At 33.5% G+C, this 19,271-nt stretch overlaps 1 pseudogene; it reads right to left on the minus strand.

Annotated features, from left to right (window-relative positions):
• Window positions 1-1,476: 1,476 nt before the first annotated feature.
• LOC143627369 (auxin-responsive protein SAUR50 pseudogene) lies at window positions 1,477-1,850 on the minus strand (annotated as a pseudogene).
• Between the last annotated feature and the right edge of the window lie 17,421 nt (window positions 1,851-19,271).

Below are 19,271 nucleotides of genomic sequence, written 5' to 3' on the forward strand. Positions count from 1 at the left end.
AGTCTTGCGGGTCCAACTGGGCTCTGCTGGGACCTACCTCTTCAATAGGTGTTGGGTTAATTCAATTAGTTTCGTTTATAGGAAACAATAATATATCCCAGTTTATTCCAACAACGTATAGATTACAACGTGGATTGCTTTGAGAGACCGAATATAAGAATAAAACTAGCTAATCCAACGATATGAATTGTAAATGATTAAAAATAAAACAAAATACATCTGAACAGTAGATCATTAACGATTTTTATATATTTTTACTTGATAGTTAATTTAGACAAACTAACAGTTTGATAAAGATAAATGACAATAGGAACTTTATCAAAGGCTCACTATTTGGTAACTTCAAAAATCGTGATGAAAACATGTTATGAAACTATTAGCAATAGATAGAATGAGGGAATAATTTTTTATTATTCATATCATATTATGGAGTACAATATCATTATTTGTAGGTTCCTCACGTTAACACAATACTAAATACAAAAAGGAGTTAAACATATTAAGAGTCATCACTCTATGACAAATACATGTAGAGAGTCACTTAAATGGCTAATTATTTATAACACTATTCATGTATTTTTATTATATGGTTTTATTATTTAAATTATCATGTTTATTTAATAATAAAATAAGTAAACGAAAAAAAAAATATGATTAAATAATAAATGCATTTAGTTAAAATCATTACAAAAGGAGTCTAGTGAAAACTTATTTTTACCTACATGACGTCTAGATAGTATTTTAACTAGATAATCATTTAAAACCACTATATATAGCCTAAGTGTAATATTCAGTTTTTATATTATAATAACAAGCTTAAAAATTGTAGTTTGTTAAATAACAGTTCATTGTTATGAATAACAACAAATTAAAAAATGTAATTGGTAATGCGTTAATAAAATCACTTTTGAAGAGAATGTAACGTAATACCATTGAAAAAGAATGAGAGTTTCTATATAATGAATAAGTGGAAATCTTATGCTTGTTTTATAAATGTTTGAAAGAAGTTAAGAGTTAGAGATACCCTTACTATCTCATCATCCAGAATTATATAGCCAACTGTCACAAATCAGTCTTTTCTTTTTATGGGGTCATATAACACCGGTGCTTCAACCTCAATATAATATTCTTTTAAAAGAAAATGGATATAAATATTCAGATGCAATATTCCTTGCAAACAACCCTTCTTTCTGAAACAACAAATATTTTTTATTCAAAACATAACGACAAAACAATATCTGCCTAGCATATCTTTATTCTAGTTATCTACTATATATTGATCATCTATTCTTCAAAATAAATTCACTAGATTTACAAACCTGCTAATAAACTCATCCATCAACATAATATTAAACAATTTAAAGTTTAAACTCTAAGCTTTTAGATTATCTAAAGAAACCTTTATGTGCAATTCAATATCTCTAGATTTTACATCATCTTCACTTCATTTCCCGATCTTTGCCTCACATTATCGATCTAGCTACCCGTTTTTGCGATATCTACGAGTAGGATTCATCATTCATGTGATGTATTTCTACCTAAGCATGGAAATCAGTGACAAAAACACCTTTTCTTCACAAGGAATGGTGATCATGTCATGATCAAACCCGAACTCTTCCTCGGCTTGATGAAGGAGCATCTGAAACTCAGGATGTGACAAGAACGTTATTGGGACGATGTATCGACTGCGGCTCATACCAACGTAGACGACAAAGTGGCCTTTCGGGACGTCTTCGTAGTGCTGGTGTTGCTTCCTAGCCAAGCTTGAACACCTCTTAACTATGTGCTTTAAAACTGTGGTTTGTGAGAGTTTTGTTGAGGTTTTCTTGAAAGCCATTTTAAGAGCTCACACTTGGTGCACTTTGTTTTTGTTGAGGCTTTATGTGCTTTTTAGGGTCTATTTATACACACAAAGAGACACAAATACGTAAATAGATATAGATATATGAGAGAGAGAGATGACCATGTGAGTATGTTGGTGAAGGAAAGAAGAGAGCAACCACTTGTTCTCTTGTTTTTTTTGGGGGAGGGGAGTATTTAAAGCATTTAGAACATGCTCAAAGGGTGCATTTTCTTTTGTAATATTTCGTCACTATCATAGTACCTTGTGGATTATTTTCTGATAATCGTTATCCGAAAACTTACGAGACGTTGTTATTGCCTTGCAATCAATAAAGGGATTCCACCAGTATCATGCAAATCCATAGGTTACTGAGTAAAGTAAAGCAATGGCTTTAGACTCTTATTTTTCTATGCCTATCAATGTGGTCTACAATATGTATACGCATAGATAACATGGGAGTCATAGAATCAAAAACTTTCTTTTTTTTTTTTATGAAAATGTCCCTAATTAATCGTTATCTGAAAACTCACGAGACGCTGTTATTACCATGCTAATCAACAAAGGGATTTCACCAATATCATGCAAATCCAGGGATAACTGGATTGAAATAAAGCAATGACTTTAGGCTCCTATTTCTCTATGCTTATCCTAGCTTATAATGGACACGCAACTTTCAAAAAAATTATAATACAAAATCATATATATATAGTTATATGCTTGTCACTATCATCCATATATATAGATTATCGTTGTAAGTTATGTTTTGGGATTTAATTATGGTTTTGAGCTAATTTATAGTGCTGGGAAGACATGATCTTTATCGAAACAAGAAGTCAATGGTTGTGGACAAGTGCATGTGCGTCTTAAGGATGACAGTGTTGATCTCTTTGTCTCAGTCTACTTTGTGAAAATTGGATATCCACTAACAAAAAAGAGCAAACGAAGTCTTTTATTGGCTAGCATAAGTGTGTGTATAAAATACTTACTGTAATTACGTTCCATTCTTATCTCTTAATTTTTTATAATCACCTTTCTCTCATTAAAAGTTTGTTAGACGCTATGGCTTCGTATCTTTTGATAACTATATATATACATTTACAAAATTATATAACTATATAAAGAAGAGGGTTAAAATGAGAACATAAATTGGGCACCCGCGGGTATTGTTCGGGTACATTCAAAACAACCGTAGCAAGTAAGCGGTTTGAGTTCGCTAATCAGGTTAGCATTGATGAAGAAGCTGATGAAAAGCAATAAATATGGACAATCGGCTTGAGTTTTATTCCTGGAACACCGATGCAAGTGGTTTGGCTAGTATTATGTAGTTTTGGATAAATATGAGACAGCACATTGTGATATATTGATTATTTTTGGGTACTTTTGGGTTCTTTGGGTTGTGCACTTCCCACCAATGTGAATTGAATATCCAATCTACACTACTTGTGACTTAATACTAAAAGCTATAAATGAAAAGCAAAAGATTATATATGTGTTAAAATGTTCTTCTTTCATCTTTCAAGTACATAAACATGCATATTTATTTATTTAGTTATTTATTCTGCATATATGCACATGTCTATATGTATACAATTAAAATTAAATAGTTATTTTGAGTTTTCACGCACACATATGTAATTATGCTGTGTAATAGCATGTTTGAGTTTTACTTACATACACATGTGCACCATCAATGACATCAGCATATATGTTCTCTCGTGCACAGCAGCAACAACAATGCATATGCATAATTTATATATTATAAAACCAGATCTATAAAAAAGTTGAGGAATACCACGGGCTAAAAAGGTTTTGTTCAGAGGTTGCAGATACATAAAACAAAAAGAAAAACAAGGCTTTGCGTTACAAATGTGTGTGCCAAGAAAATTAAGTTTAGAAATAGGAACTTGAGCTTTTAAATATCTTAAACAGGCCAGCCCCTACATGTCAAACACAGGGAACCCGGCCCAAAGGGCTTCCACCAATTCCTAACCCAACCATCTTCCACTAAACCAGCACATGTTATTGTGTATATTGCGTTGACTTACCGAATCTAACTCAATCTTGAATCAACTTTAGGTGACTCTCTCCAATTCCTTCTTTAAGTTGCATACCCTTGCTATATATATATATATATATATATATATATATATATATATATATAGGCATTATTATCATTTATATTATAACTAGCTTTAGAAACCCATGTATTACACGGTATAAGTTAATGCATAAATTACAATATAAAATTTAATACAAATAAAATAAAAGATAATTAAGTATCTTTATATTATGTAAAAAATGTATTATAAATATAGTCACTTTATTTCATTAAATGTATTTGAATTTTAAATCAAGAATGAGTTGTTCTATCATCGTATACAATAATGAATCACTGTCACCGGAAGCACCATTTAAAACAATGAGGCCTTTAGATCTTAAATTTGGTTAAAGCCTTTCACAAAAATGTTTTTCACTCCCCATCCTAAACACTAAACCCTAAACCATAAAGCAAAAAAGACACCAGATTTTTCTTTTTGAACAGCTTTCATGATGTCCTTATAAACAATGTTGTTCAATTGTCACAATAGTCTTATATTAAATATAAAAAAATTGGAAAATTTGTCTATGATTTTTAAGACTTATTAAACATTGAATATTTGTAAAAAGTAAACAAAATTATTATAGTTTTCTTTCAATATGAAGATGTCTCAAAAATTTAATGTTAGTGTACTCTTTAAACATAAACTCTTTTATATACATTTAAATTTTAAAGAAAATATATTTATGACACTTAATTTTTATATATATTAATATATTTTTATATCAAGTATGTCTATAATATAACTTATAGGATTAATAATTCAATCAATGGAGATTGACCAATTAATACGGTATGTTGAATTTATAACCAATACTATATTTAGAACTAGTATATATTTTTTTCCATCAATAGAAGAGAAATGATTTTGGCGGGAATTTGATAGTGAGAATTAATCTCAGAATGCCATGTGTCAAAAATTATTTTCTTTTATTAGTATATGTAGATAAATTAAAATAATTAATTATACCTTATTATATATTAGCTTGGTAATTGTTGATGGGCCATATTACCTTTACTAGCTAATAAAGGGTTTCCCCTTGGATGTATATATAGAGAGACTAAATTAACATCAAAACCTAACCAAACACACATTACAATTTTATGTGCCTCATCTCTCTTAAATAGGGTTCCTCTTAAGAACCCTAACACCATCCTTAACTATACATCCTAAAGGGGAACTCGACCAAGCTGACAATCATGTTGTCTACATCCTTCTCTGATGCGGTTACTACTCTCCCGACTGTAACATGTTCATAGGTTTAATATTTATCATATTTTATATTACTTTCATGAAGAATTGATCAACATGTGGTATCAGAGAGATGTTGGTTAATCAGTTCTTCATATTTTACCTAAATATGGAATTGAATCAGAAGACATGGACTAAAACTTGATAAACCCTAATTTTTTTCGGTTTCTTTTTTCATGTTCTATTATGAAAACAATACGTGAAATTGTTTAAAATCGCTAAAAGTCATATTTAATAAACATTAAGATTCTCAAAATCTGTTAAAAATATGTTTATGATTTCGGTTCCAGATAAAACTGACTAAAGATTCTTTAAAGTTGTTCTTCATGTTCATCATAAAATTCGAATAATCGTCCTTATTTTGGATGAATCGTAGGAATAAAATATGTTGTTTCCAATTTTGATTGATTTTTATCTATTTAAATATTTTGAAACATGATATAGTTTAATCAATAAAAGATTTTAAAATCTTGGATAATTATAATTAAATCATTTAAATTAGGAAACAAGATAATACATTAAAATTTGAATTTCATCTTTATCATAAATTATTTTATGGGATTTAAAAATAATTTATGGGATAAAATAATTTATGGAATAAAATAATTTATGGGTCAAAGATTTAAAAATAGATTTCGGTTTATTCTAAAATAGTTTCTGGTTTACCAAAATCCCGAAAACCTTATAAAGCCCGAAAACTCTCATAATCCCGAAAACCCACTAAAAGTCGAGTTCACTAAAATTCTCGAGAACTCACAATTCCCAAGAACTCAAAAGTCTCGATAACTAATTTCCCGAGAACTCTAATTTTCCCATAAACTGTTCCTAATTAAATGTTTTGTAAACAATTAAATCTTATAAAATTTTACAAAACATAAAAAGCTTAACTATTGATACATGTTTTGTGTGTCTCGGTCTTTATTGGGTTATTAATGTAATAATTCTAGTTTATAGGGGGGTTAATGTAAATATGCTCATTCGCCTAATTGTAAGGCACATTCGTTACCCCGTAACGGATGTGTCACATTCGTTTAATGTAAGCTCCATTCGTTATCCAAGATTAACGAATGGGACATACTAATGTAGGGCCTTTCGTTTAGTAAATGTATTAACGAATAAGTTGTTTATTCGTTAGGTTAATGTAATGAATGACCCATTCGTTAAGTCTATCTTAACGAATGAGGTCATCATCTATATATACCCCCGTATTCTATTTGTAATGTAACAGTTCCTATTATTCCGTTTTCCATCTTGTTACTCTGCCCGAATTCACTCTCAACACACACATAACGTAATCCTTCCTAATCATATACGTATTCAACGAATTCATCGATGTCATCTTAAGATCTAGATCCTACCGGCTCTTTCAAGTGGTATCAGAGCCGGCGGTTGCTCGTGATACGTATAACAGTTTGTGTTCTTCGTGTTAAGATAATGTATGATTGGATTTCTGATGAAACAATGATCGAATGATAAATTTGATGATGGATTCATCTTCATTAATGAAATCCGAGACTTCGTGTTGATTTTGATGGTCATTTATGGTATATTGTTGAATCTGCCATTAATGACCATGGAAAAGCTTTGAAGTTTCAGAATTAAAATTAACATCGGTTAAGTGTATTTGGAATTAAATTGAGGATTTCAGTAAGTTTATAATGTATTTCTGAGCATTCGTTGAAGATTTGGGATGATAATTTGAAGATTTGATGAAGATATGAATTTTCCAATGAATATTCGTGTTTTTCCGGTGGCTGTAACTGTTTTTTTCAGCGAGATTCCGTTTTCCGGCTACAGTAACCACTTAAGGACTCATTCGTTAACTTAAGTACTCATTCATTACGGAGTTTTAACGAATGTGAGCTTCATTCGTTATGTGTGCTTATTCGCTACGGAGGACTCATTAACTATCAATACTCATTCGTTATTTTTTTTCTGACATCCGTCAGTTCCATAACGAATGTGTGTTAACGAATGCGTTACTATTCGTTCAAGATTTAACGAATGTGGAAGATTTGGGTATTTAGAACGAATGTAATTCATTCGTTCAATGGTAATGAATAAGGAGTGCCATTCGGTATATACTGTTCTAATGAATGCAGACCAGGATAACGAATGAGATTCTTAAAAAAAAAAAATTTCGGAAAATTTTCTTGAACGAAATTTTTCCGGGATATTTTAAATATGCGGGATACTCTTCTGGAAAATTTTGGTGATATATTTTCCGGCCGACTTTTCACGCATATCGAGGGGCCTAGGGAGAGTAACCTATTAAGTTATCGAGAATTTTATTGAAGATTTTCGAAGAATTGTTCAAGACCTTGCCGAATTTATCAAGAAAAGGGGGAGATAAAACTTTCAAGGGGTTTATTTGATTGATGTCTTCCTACCTTCGCATGTGCTTCTTGCAAAATTATTGCAATTCGGGTGGTAATTCATGATTGTAAAGCTATGCTTGACCGAGTTCAAGACTGTGTTTGTTCTTCGATTACTGATTGGTTTGTTAGAGATTGAAACCTGACTATGTGGGATACGAGTGTCTGTCCGATTACTTCTTTCTGAGGGACTTTGATCCTGAAAATGTTGGCTACGAGTATTCGGCGGATTGCTTCTGTTGAGGGGGACAATTCTTGAATGGGTTGATCTTGTTGAGGAATATACGAGTCTTGTCATCTGATTGAATAATGTGATTGTTCAATGTTGATTAACGAAGGTTGGAACTCTGAATCATATGCCCAAAGCAGTAGTGCATCCAGGCATATTGGTTTCCGAAGAGCTTCAAAGAGTTATATTTTGGGATAGACGTTATCGAGAGAGTGAAGACCGATGTGAAAGATGTGGAATGATCATGTTGTTCATGAAGATGTGTGACGAGGTTAAACGTAAAGACATTTGTACTTTACCGGTGCGACAGATAGCCGATGACTTGTTGCTAATTGATTTGTTTGATCGAAACATATCATATGCCAGTTGGATGATCGGAATGATCACCTGGAGATGCTTATTTGATGGGGAGACCTGATACGAATAGCTACAAGTTTTTGTTTGCTTACAAAGAGATATATTTTGTCTGTTCACACAAGCCCGAGAATCATCAGCCAAGGGGGAGGTTGGCTGTACGGCTGATGATATGCAGATAAAGTATTTATGGTTAAAGTATTCAACTTTAATGTATTCAAATTCAACGTATTCGTCGTTAAAGTATTGGACGCTAAAGTATTGAAGACTAATGCAATAGTTGCTAAAGTATTGAAAAGCATTCGACAACTACGGACAAGGAGGAGTCTGTAAGTGCACGGATTTGGTGTCCGCAGCTGTTCGAATAGGATAGGGGTAGTTTAGTCTTTACAGTTAATGTATAAAGGCTCATTCGCTAAGGATGTTTAGCGAATGAGGCCTGATTCGTTAAAGACTAGGCTATTCGTTAATGTAAGAGCCCATTCGTTACTATAGTGTAACGAATGGCGGCTTAATCGTTAATGTATTACCCATTCGCTAAGCCAGTTTAGCGAATGGGCTATTGAAAGACTTTATTCGTTAACCTTGTTAACGAATGAGAGGTCTCATTCGTTTCTACAGTTCTAACGAATGAGCCTAGCCTATAAATAGGCCTTCCATAGTTAGTTAGCATACAGATCTGTGCCATATTTATGTAACCTAACGTTATGCTGCCAGATTCTCTCCAGGCTTAATGTATTGATCTCCATTAACGTATTGAATGAACATGATCTTACGTATCAATTTGCGACTAGATTCTTAGCTCGTAAACGTTCGTATAACGTTTCAACAATAACTTGAGTGAATTTTGATGTATCACTTCTGCCCAAATGTGATGTGCTACGTCTATCTTATCATTCAAGTCTAACTACTACAAAGCTTTTGTTAGTTTTGCCTAACGTGATATAAATGTATCACTTCTGCCAAAAGGTGATGCGCTACATTTTATCTAGCAAAACTAGCTTGTGCATAACTATAATAATTGTCTCACTTTTGCCCAAAGGTGATGCGTTACAATTGTTTTCCATACATACTTAAATTGTAAGGCCCCCGAGCCCGGGTGCCCTACTTTCATGCTGGTTGGATTTACTCATTCACATAATTCGGAGAATCAAAGTTAATTGATACATTTCGTGGAAATAAAAGTCAACCATTCATACATAACATAAATACTTTGTTCTAAACAGAAATAACATAGGTCTTAAACATAAAACATAAATGACACGTGAATCTTCTTCATAGCGATGTCAGTCTTCCTCTAATTTCCACGTGTCCTCATCAAGCAACTTGCCTCGTTCTACTTGCCTGCGTGCATACTAAAAGTCAACTATGCTAAGTGAGTTCAAGTTAATTAACATACATGACATTCACTTACTTACTAATATGCGTCCGAAGATACGTATTAATACTTACCTGTTCGTCTGTCATTCAAACATACTCAGATAATATGTTCATCCTTTATACTGTCTACATACCTCGGATATTATAAGGGTCCGGTCCCTACATACCTTGGATATTATAAGGGTCATGTCCCTACATACCTTGGATATTATAAGAGTCCAGTCCCTACATACCTTGGATATTATAAGGGTCCAATCCCTACGTACCTCGGTTATTATTAGGGCCCGGTGCCCTCTAACATACGACACAATTCTACCTTTGTTACATTTCCTTTCTACTTCTTTCAATCATAACTAATATAGCAACTACGTGCATACTAGTTAATCAATCCAAATCATTCACATTCATACGCAAACATATATCTAATATACACTTACCATTTAAGGTAAGTGTATTAATCTAACACATCGTAGTATGCACACAGGCCCGAAAAACATAACACATACAAAGCGGCTAGAACTCAGCTGGATCCTGTTACGTTCAGAGTTAATAGTCTCTTCCTGAGTTGTGCACGACTAACTGTGTAACACATATATTCATTAATTAACCATGAACTAACATAATTAATTAAATTTGTATTTATTAATCTAGCGTACTTGATAAGCTAGGCTCGTTTGTTTGGGCAAACAAATCTAACGAAATAACTTTATTTAACGACGGTCTTTATTTCGCGTTCATATTCTCCAATTATATATATATATATATATATATATATATATATATATATATTTCTCTCCTTTATTAATCATATGTTCCTTTCCTTTAACACATTATTATGTGTATATATATATATATATATATATATATATTTCTTTTCTTTAATGGATTATTTATCTTAAAAATATATCGTGCCATACGGAGGTGACGGGGTCGGTTTAGCTTTGGATTAACTAGGAATAAGCCTAACTAGCTCTTGGGATTGGGTAGGTCAAGCCCAACAGGTTATAGTGGCCTTCAGGCCCAACTATATGAGTCTAGTCACAATGGACCAGGTCAATCGTATGAACCATTCGCTTCGCATGAACCAGTTCAATTCGTATGTCCACATTCACTTAAAAAAATAATTCGCGCGAGCTGGCATTCGAACCCGCGACCTCTCACCCACAGCCTCATGTCTTAACTACTCCACCATTCCACTAAGTTTGTTAACTCATGCAGTTAATTGATTGTTATAGTGAGTTTCCATGTTTCCTTTCTTTCCTTTTTCTTTCTTAGACCCACTATATGTATTTATTATTATTACTTTCCATATTATAAGATGTTGCATCTTATCATTATTATTGTTATATTACCCACTTTATTATTATATTGTTATATTATTATTAATCTTAGTATTAATAAGGGTGACATGAATACAGTTCGATATTATTATTATTATTACTTTTATTAATTTATTTCTATATTATTAACAAATAAAAATTTAAACTTGGTTAGATTCAAGCTTCAAATCTTTTATTCTAGGTTTATAAAGAGCCAAAATTTCTTTAGATCTACAATCATGAATGAGCCAAACTTAACTAACGAGTTAAACGAATCCGACCCACAAATTTCACATTTTACGTTAAGTTTATATTTTTATTAACCCTTAGGCCTCGATCTATGGTTCTACCAATTTTCATGGAGAACCTCCATCAAATAAACCACCTTTACACTACAAACGTACCTCTAGCGAAATTCGTTTTAGAGCTTGGTCTTGACGTGAGCTAGATCTTTGATCTTCCAGGTCGTTTGGATGCAAGGATCACTACACTTTCCTAGATCTTGTTTTAGGATTTCTAAAATATGGAGAGTGTGTGTTTGAGTATGTGTGTTAATGATTGAGGAATGATGGTGGAATGATTAGGATAAGGATAAGATTAGGGTTTAGGGATTTAAATAGGTAAAGCCAAGGCTTTTAGGCCCATAATCACCCTTAAGTCCAATAACCTCTATTAATATTATCCATACTTTACATATTATTTAATTAATTTAACTGACGTCTCTCGACACGACAACTAAAATAAACCCGAAATACGTTATTTATTTATTTATCAAAACGAGGACGTTACATAAATAAATTTTAATTCTTCCCAAAGGTGATTTATTTTTGTTTAAGTAGAACTTTTAATTACAGTCCATTAGTTCGATGTTAATAATAGACATATCACATCTTCAATAAAATATAATGATCCTCACTTTAATGATCATTCGTTAATCTAACAATCATAAATTTTAATCTGTATTGTTTTAATATCCCATAACATTACTCACTATAATTTTCTTCTATATATTTAATCTAAATCATCCACTCTAATATTAAAACATAATATAAGTTTTACATCATACAGAGTTTCAATAACATTTAGCTCTTCTCAGTTTTAATTATCCCTTAATCTCAACTGTCATTCTTGATTGAGTTTTGTATGCTTGCATACAGTCTTCTTCCAGGCATTTAATCTGGTTTTCATAGGTTGCCTCATTAGTTTCATACACATTTAGAAATGCTTCTTTTCTCCCACATTTTGACTTCCACTTTCCAATCTCCTGATTAAGCTCATCAATTGTTAAAAGAAGATCAGAAATAAAAATATCAGAATGTACATGGGAATTTGAAGATTCTGCTTTAATCTGCACCTTGGCCATGAAAGCAACGTTTGCTTTTTCCATCCCTGCCGCATGATTACTCCAATCAAACTTTCCATCTTGAGGTACCCTTGTGACAGCAACATTCCCTTGATCCCTTACTTGATTCACTGCATTTTGATTTCCTCTGATATGATTGTTCTTTGGATCTATAATTGGTTGTTTCTTTGAGGCTGGAAATGTTGTTGTTGAGGTATGTTTTGTTTTTATAGGGGTTTTGGTTGACCAATTGATTTCTCTAATTTTGTAAGTTCTGGTTCTGATTTTGGTATAACTGATTTTGAGTTACTTGATTTACCACTTGCTTAGGCTGATTACATTCTCTGGCGAAATGTCCAGGTTGCTGACAGTTATAGAAAATGGCCTTTGATTTGTCAAACCCTATTCGTTCATTGGGTCCAGAGAAACTTGATCTTCCTGTCCGGTTATACAGCCTCTTGCTTCTCACAGCTAACATGGCAGCCTGCCATTTGATGTCCATATCTTCTAAGTCATCAGCATCGATCTGCTCAAGATCTTCTTGCACAATGCTTGTGTTGATCAGGTTTTTGGCAACAAAAGCATGATATGAGTCAGTGAACATAGAAAATAGAGCTTGATAGTCTGCTCCATGGCTTGCACTGCTTGGTGTGTAAGGAGGGAGTCCACTTGCTGATGAGGTTGTGTCATCTTTTATCATTTGCACATTGAACCTTGACTGACTTCCTCCACATACTGAGCTTGTTTCAGCTGTGTAACATCCTGGTTTTGAATATAAATAAAATATTTTAGTTCTTACTCAAGGATAGTTGAAGCATATGCTTGGCAAGTTGAATGAACCTTTAAGATATTGGAAGTTTATACGAATAAGTAATGAGTAAAATAGTTATCTAAGGTATAAGATATTGAGACCAATGATTAGTATTATGAAATGCCGTATAATAATAATAAAATATATTATATTTGACCTTGTTCCGTTTTTAATGAAACTTAGGTCGAAACGTAGATAAAAATGAGTACGTTTCAACGACATACTTGTAATTTTATAAGACGTTATATTTTGAAAGTAATAAAAGAAAAACGAGATTTGAGCTAAATTAATTATAACAATATAATAATAAAAAAATTATATATCATGAAGATTCTTTTAGGTGCTCGTGTGCAGAAGTAAATATTATTATTAATAATAAAATAATATAAATTATAGTTAAAATAATAATTTTATAATAATTAAATGACATCATTATAAAATTATAAACTTGGGATGCAAGGGTGCATTAGTGAACGCATAGACGTTAGAAATTGTGCACGTGTACATGGAATATATAGATATCTGGACTTTGTCTTCATGATGAAGGTATTTTAAGAATACATAATTGACTAAGGCGGCTAAACTTTACTTTAAATACCAAACTAAATTCATCTGTAAATTCACATATAACATTCCCTCACATAAACAAGCCGGTTTATAAGGTAATATTCTTTTAATAATTTTATTACTAAATTATTTATAAAACAAATATTTAAATATTATTGTGTTACTTATAATTTTGGAACCCCAAGTATGATTCCTAGGGGTTATAATATACCCCTTTAATATTTTAATAATAAATAGCTTAGAGACTTGGGGATAGTTGTCCATTAGAATATGGCGTATGACCTTGACATAACTTGTCTAGTACGTGCACAACTAGATTGTGGTATGGTATAACCACTTTGATCATAAATGATTAAGGTAAACTATAAATGACTGGGTATAGCTGTTGAACCATACTATGTCTGGACTTGAATGGTTTTGCACGATAATGATAGTCGTTATGTGAAGGACCTACGACTATTAGAATATTACTTATAGATATAAATAAGTAACCTAGTTTATTAAAATATAGATTCCAGTTAAAGTTGGATAAGCCAGGGTAGCTGAAGAAAGCCTATTCAGGTGAGTTACTTAAACTATTTTCAGAACTCTAATACATGCTCATAAAACTGTTTGGACTGTGATTTTTCTTGTATTTGCATGGCACATATGGTGTGGCACCCAAGGTGTTATATATATTATAATGATCATTATATTTTCCCGATGGGACATGCACTTAATACAGCAGCAAACGTGCGTAAAGTCTGTATGTGTGAATATATAATGCTAACCCGACTTTAACATGAAGCGGGCAGGTTCTAATTATGGCATGACATGCAATGAGCTCATACTTGATCAATAAAATTGTTTTGGTATCGGTTTATTAAATGTGTCAGTTTATGTGACTCACTAGCTTTGTGTTGACGTATTTTTATCCCGAGCATGTATTACAGGTTGACAAGGAAGGGAGGTTAGGTGCTAAGTGTTGGACGAGTTTAAATGTTTTACCTTTTGTTGTATTATAATCGTTAGACATGTAACAAATGCTTCAGTTTTTATATACGATTTTATGTTTCCGCTGTAAGTCTATACTGACTGGTCACAGTAAGTGCCCCATCCTGGGTGGGGTGTGACAAGTTGGTATTAGAGCTCAAGGTTTTAGCGAACTAGGTATTCTTTGAAATACTTAGGCTTTAACCTATCAGTCTTGGAAGATGAAGGAAATAGTTATTTTAAGAAATAAAGCTAGGGTGTCTTTGTATATGACATGCTTAATAAGATAAGCATACATTAGTCCGTAGCTATAAGCTTTTTAATATATATGATAAATAAAAGCTTTAAATATTGATTGCTTATCAATATAAACTTAAGCCAATGAATTTTAAAATTGTAGATGGAGGGAAGAGGTCATAATGAAACTAATGATCGGGAAAATCCTGGAAATAATGGAGAAGGAGAAATCCGCATAACAAAAGTTGAACTAGATCGGATGGTAGCCTAGCAAGTTGCACAAATACTAGCCAGTCGGGAAGTCAGTAACGAGACTCAAGGAAATAGGATTAAAAAGAAAGAAAGTAGCTATAAAATTTTCAAGTCCTCCCAACCACCCGAGTTCACAGGAACACAAGATGCCATTAATGCCCATGAATGGGTTAGTCAAATGGAGGCATTGTTGACAATATGTGAATGTGATCCCCAAGAAAAAGTGAAACTGGCTACACATACTTTCAAGAGGGAGGCGCTGCACTGGTGGGAATCAATCATTCAGGCCCAAGGAAGGGAAGCTGCGAATCAAATTCCTTGGGAAAGGTTCCCTTGGAAATGTTCACTCGACAATTTTACCCAACAAGCGAAAGGAGAAGGATTGAAGCTGAGTTTTTGAGATTGGAATTGGGCAATAGGGCATATTGGGAATATGTCATGAAATTTAATGAAATGGCTCGCTTTGTGCCTCACTTTGTAACACTTGAAGATAATAGAATCCATCAATTCATTTGGGGATTACCGGTGGAATATCATACTTTTATTAAGTCTACCAACCCTCAGACTTGTTACGAGGCAATTGAAGCTGGCTATAGTATAGCAGCAGAGCTGGATAGGGAAAAGGTAGAAAACAATAAGAGAAAAAGGGAAGAGTATAAGAAGCCAGAAAATCAAAACAAGACTCAAAGGTTAAATCCTAAAAGGGGAAACTTTAAACGAGAACCTAATCAATGTTTAAAATGTGGAAAGTGGCATTTTGGAATATGTGCTTTAGGAAATGTATGTTATCGTTGTCGTAGGCCTGGGCATGTCATCTCCGAATGCCCCGAACCCCCAAGAGCTTGCTATGAATGTGGTTCAACTGATCACCTACGAAATACATGTCCCAAACTAAAGAATAAGCCAGCTGAGAATAAGCTTAAGGGGCGAGCATTCCATATGACTCAGAAGAAGCTAAGCAAGCAGACGATGTGATTACTAGTACGTTTCTCCTTAATAAGTTACCAGCAACCGTACTATTTGATTCTAGTGCAAATAAGAGTTTCATTTCATATAAGTTTTGTCATGCATTAAGTAATCCTTTAAAGAAACTAGAACAATCATTCACCTTGGAAATAGCCAATGGAAAACAGATAGAAATTAGCGAGGCCATAGATGATTGTTTCCTTAACTTAGAAGGAAAAATCTTTCCCATAAGAATGATGGCTACGATGTTAGGTGAATTTGACCTAGTAATAGGAATGGACTGGTTAGCCACTTATAAAGCTCAAATCAACTGTGACACCAAATCCATCAAATTTCAAGCACCAGATGGGAATATTGTTACTATTTATGGAGATCGGGAGAAACGACCAATTAAGATCATTTAAGTAATGAAAGCTACTAAGATGATTCACCATGGGTGTTCTGCTTATTTAGCATATGCAATCGATACTCAGAAGGAAACGAAGAAAGTGGAAGAAGTTTCTATGGTATGTGAGTTTCCTGATGTATTCCCAAATGAATTACCGGGAATTCCACCAGATTGAGAAGTGGAATTTAAAATAGACCTAGTACCAGGAGCAAAACCCATAGCTAAAGCAACTTACCGTCTAGCACCTTCAGAAATGAAGGAACTAATGATTCAAATACAAGAATTACTTGATAAAGGATTTATTCGACCAAGTATCTCACCATGGGGTGCGCCGGTATTGTTTGTGAAGAAGAAAGACGGTAGTTTTAGAATGTGTATAGATTATCGTGAGTTAAATAAGTTAACTATCAAGAATAAGTATCCTTTACCTAGGATCGATGATTTATTTGACCAGTTACAAGGAGCATGTTGGTTCTCTAAAATCGATCTAAGATCATGATACCATCAATTGAAGATTAAAAATGAAGATATTCCAAAGACAACGTTCCATACTAGGTATGGACATTATGAATTCTTAGTCATGTCCTTTGGGTTAACTAATGCACCGGCTGCATTTATGGACATGATGAATCGGGTATGTAAAACAATGTTAGATAAATATATTATTGTTTTCATCGATGATATTATGGTTTACTCCAAGACTCAAGAAGAGCATGCACATCACTTACATGAAATCCTGAAAACCTTAAGGAAGAATAAGTTGTATGCCAAATTTTCAAAATGTGAATTTTGGTTACAAGAGGTGCAGTTCCTAGGACATGTAATAAATGCTCAGGGGATACAAGTAGATCCCACAAAGATAGAAGCTATAATCAAATAGGAACAACCTAAAACACCTACTAAAGTAAGAAGCTTCTTAGGACTGGCTGGGTATTACTGACGATTCATTCAAGATTTTGCTAGAATAGCAACACCCATTGCCAAATTAACTAAGAAAGATATTAAGTTTATATGGGGTGATAGTCAAGAAAAAGCTTTCCAAGAATTGAAGAAACGCCTCACTCAAGCTCCAGTACTAACCCTACCTGAAGGAATTAAAGATCTGGTAATATATTCAGATGTTTCTCATCAAGGATTAGGTTGTGTACTTATGCAGTGAGGTAAGGTCATAGCTTATGCCTCAAGACAGTTAAAACCGAGCGAGGCTAACTACCCAACTCACGATCTGGAATTAGCAGCAGTGGTGTTTGCTTTGAAGATATGGAGACATTACTTATACGGGACCAAATGCATCATCTACTCAGATCAGAAAAGTTTAAAGTATTTCTTTGAGCAAAAGGATTTTAATATGAGGCAGCGTAGATGGTTGGAGTTAATAAAGGATTATGATTGTGAAATCCTATATCATCCCGGGAAGGCAAATGTAGTTGCTGATGCTTTTCGCCGAAAAGAAAAATATCAAACTCTTAAGGTCAGATTGTATAAGTTAATCCTGAGCTCTGAACTAATGAAAGAAATAAAGGCAACTCAAATCGAGGCTTTAAAAGAAGAAAATGTAAAGAAAGAAAGGATATTTGGGCAAGTTAAGGATTTAATAGAAAATGAAAATGGCATCAAGTTAAGGTATGATCGAATATGGATTCCAAGAATTGGAGAAGTAAGGAAAAGAATACTGGATGAGGCTCACAAATCTCGATATTCCATCCACCCCGGAGCAATGAAAATGTATTACGATTTAAAGAGAGATTATTGGTGGCCAAGTATGAAAAACGACATAGTTAAGTATATAGAAAAGTGTTTAACTTGTCTACAAGTTAAGGCCGAACACCAGAAACCATATGGCAAGTTACAGCCTCTTGAAATTCCTACTTGGAAGTGGGAACGCTTGACAATGGATTTCATTACTAAGTCACCTCGTACCCTTAAAAAGTTTGATAGTATCTGGGTGATAGTAGACCAGCTAACAAAAAGCGCGTACTTTCTGCCAATAGGAGAAAGTTACACATCAGAAAGGCTAGCCGAAATATTCATTAAAGAAATAGTTTCCCGTCATGGAACACCTGTAAGTATAGTTTCGGATAGAGATACCCGGTTTACTTCATGATTTTGGAAGAAATTCCATGAGGAGATGGGCACTCGTTTATTGCTTAGTACTACATACCACCCTCAAACTGATGGCCAAAGAGAAAGGACTATCCAGACTTTAGAAGACATGTTGCGTACATGTGTCTTGGATTTTGGAGGCAGTTGGGATAAATATCTACCACTAGTAGAATTTTCTTACAATAACAGTTATCACTCTAGCATTGGTATGCCTCCGTATGAAATGTTATATGGAAGAAAATGCAGAACCCCCATATGTTGGGGAGAGATAGGTCAAAAAGACCTAGGGAGCATTGAGGTGGTGAAACTTACTTCCGAAAAACTTGATCAAATTAGAACTCGATTAAAAGCTGCACAGGACCGACATAAATCATATGCTGATAAGCATAGGCACCCAATTGAATTTGAAGTCGGAAATTTAGTCATGCTAAAAGTTTCTCCTTGGAAAGGGATCATCCGATTTCGAAAGGGTGGGAAGCTAAGTCCTCGTTACATAGGACCTTTCAAAATCATCGAACGTGTAGGGAAGGTCGCCTATCGTTTAAACCTACCCCAAGAATTACATGGTATCCATAATACTTTTCACGTATCATATTGAGAAAATGTTTAAGCGATAAAAGCACCAACGTACCACTAAATGACATTGAGATGGACAACAAACTCAACTACATAGAAGAGCCTGTGGTTATTCTGGATCAAAAGGTGAAGAAACTCTGAAATAAAGAAATTGCCCAAGTTAAAGTACAATGGAAACATAGAAAAGGATCTGAGGCAACTTCGGAA

The sequence above is a fragment of the Bidens hawaiensis genome, unplaced genomic scaffold (genome assembly GCF_021521415.1).
Source record: "Bidens hawaiensis isolate Kalapana, Puna unplaced genomic scaffold, B.hawaiensis_p1.1 tig00004664_1, whole genome shotgun sequence".
NCBI lineage: Eukaryota > Viridiplantae > Streptophyta > Magnoliopsida > Asterales > Asteraceae > Bidens > Bidens hawaiensis.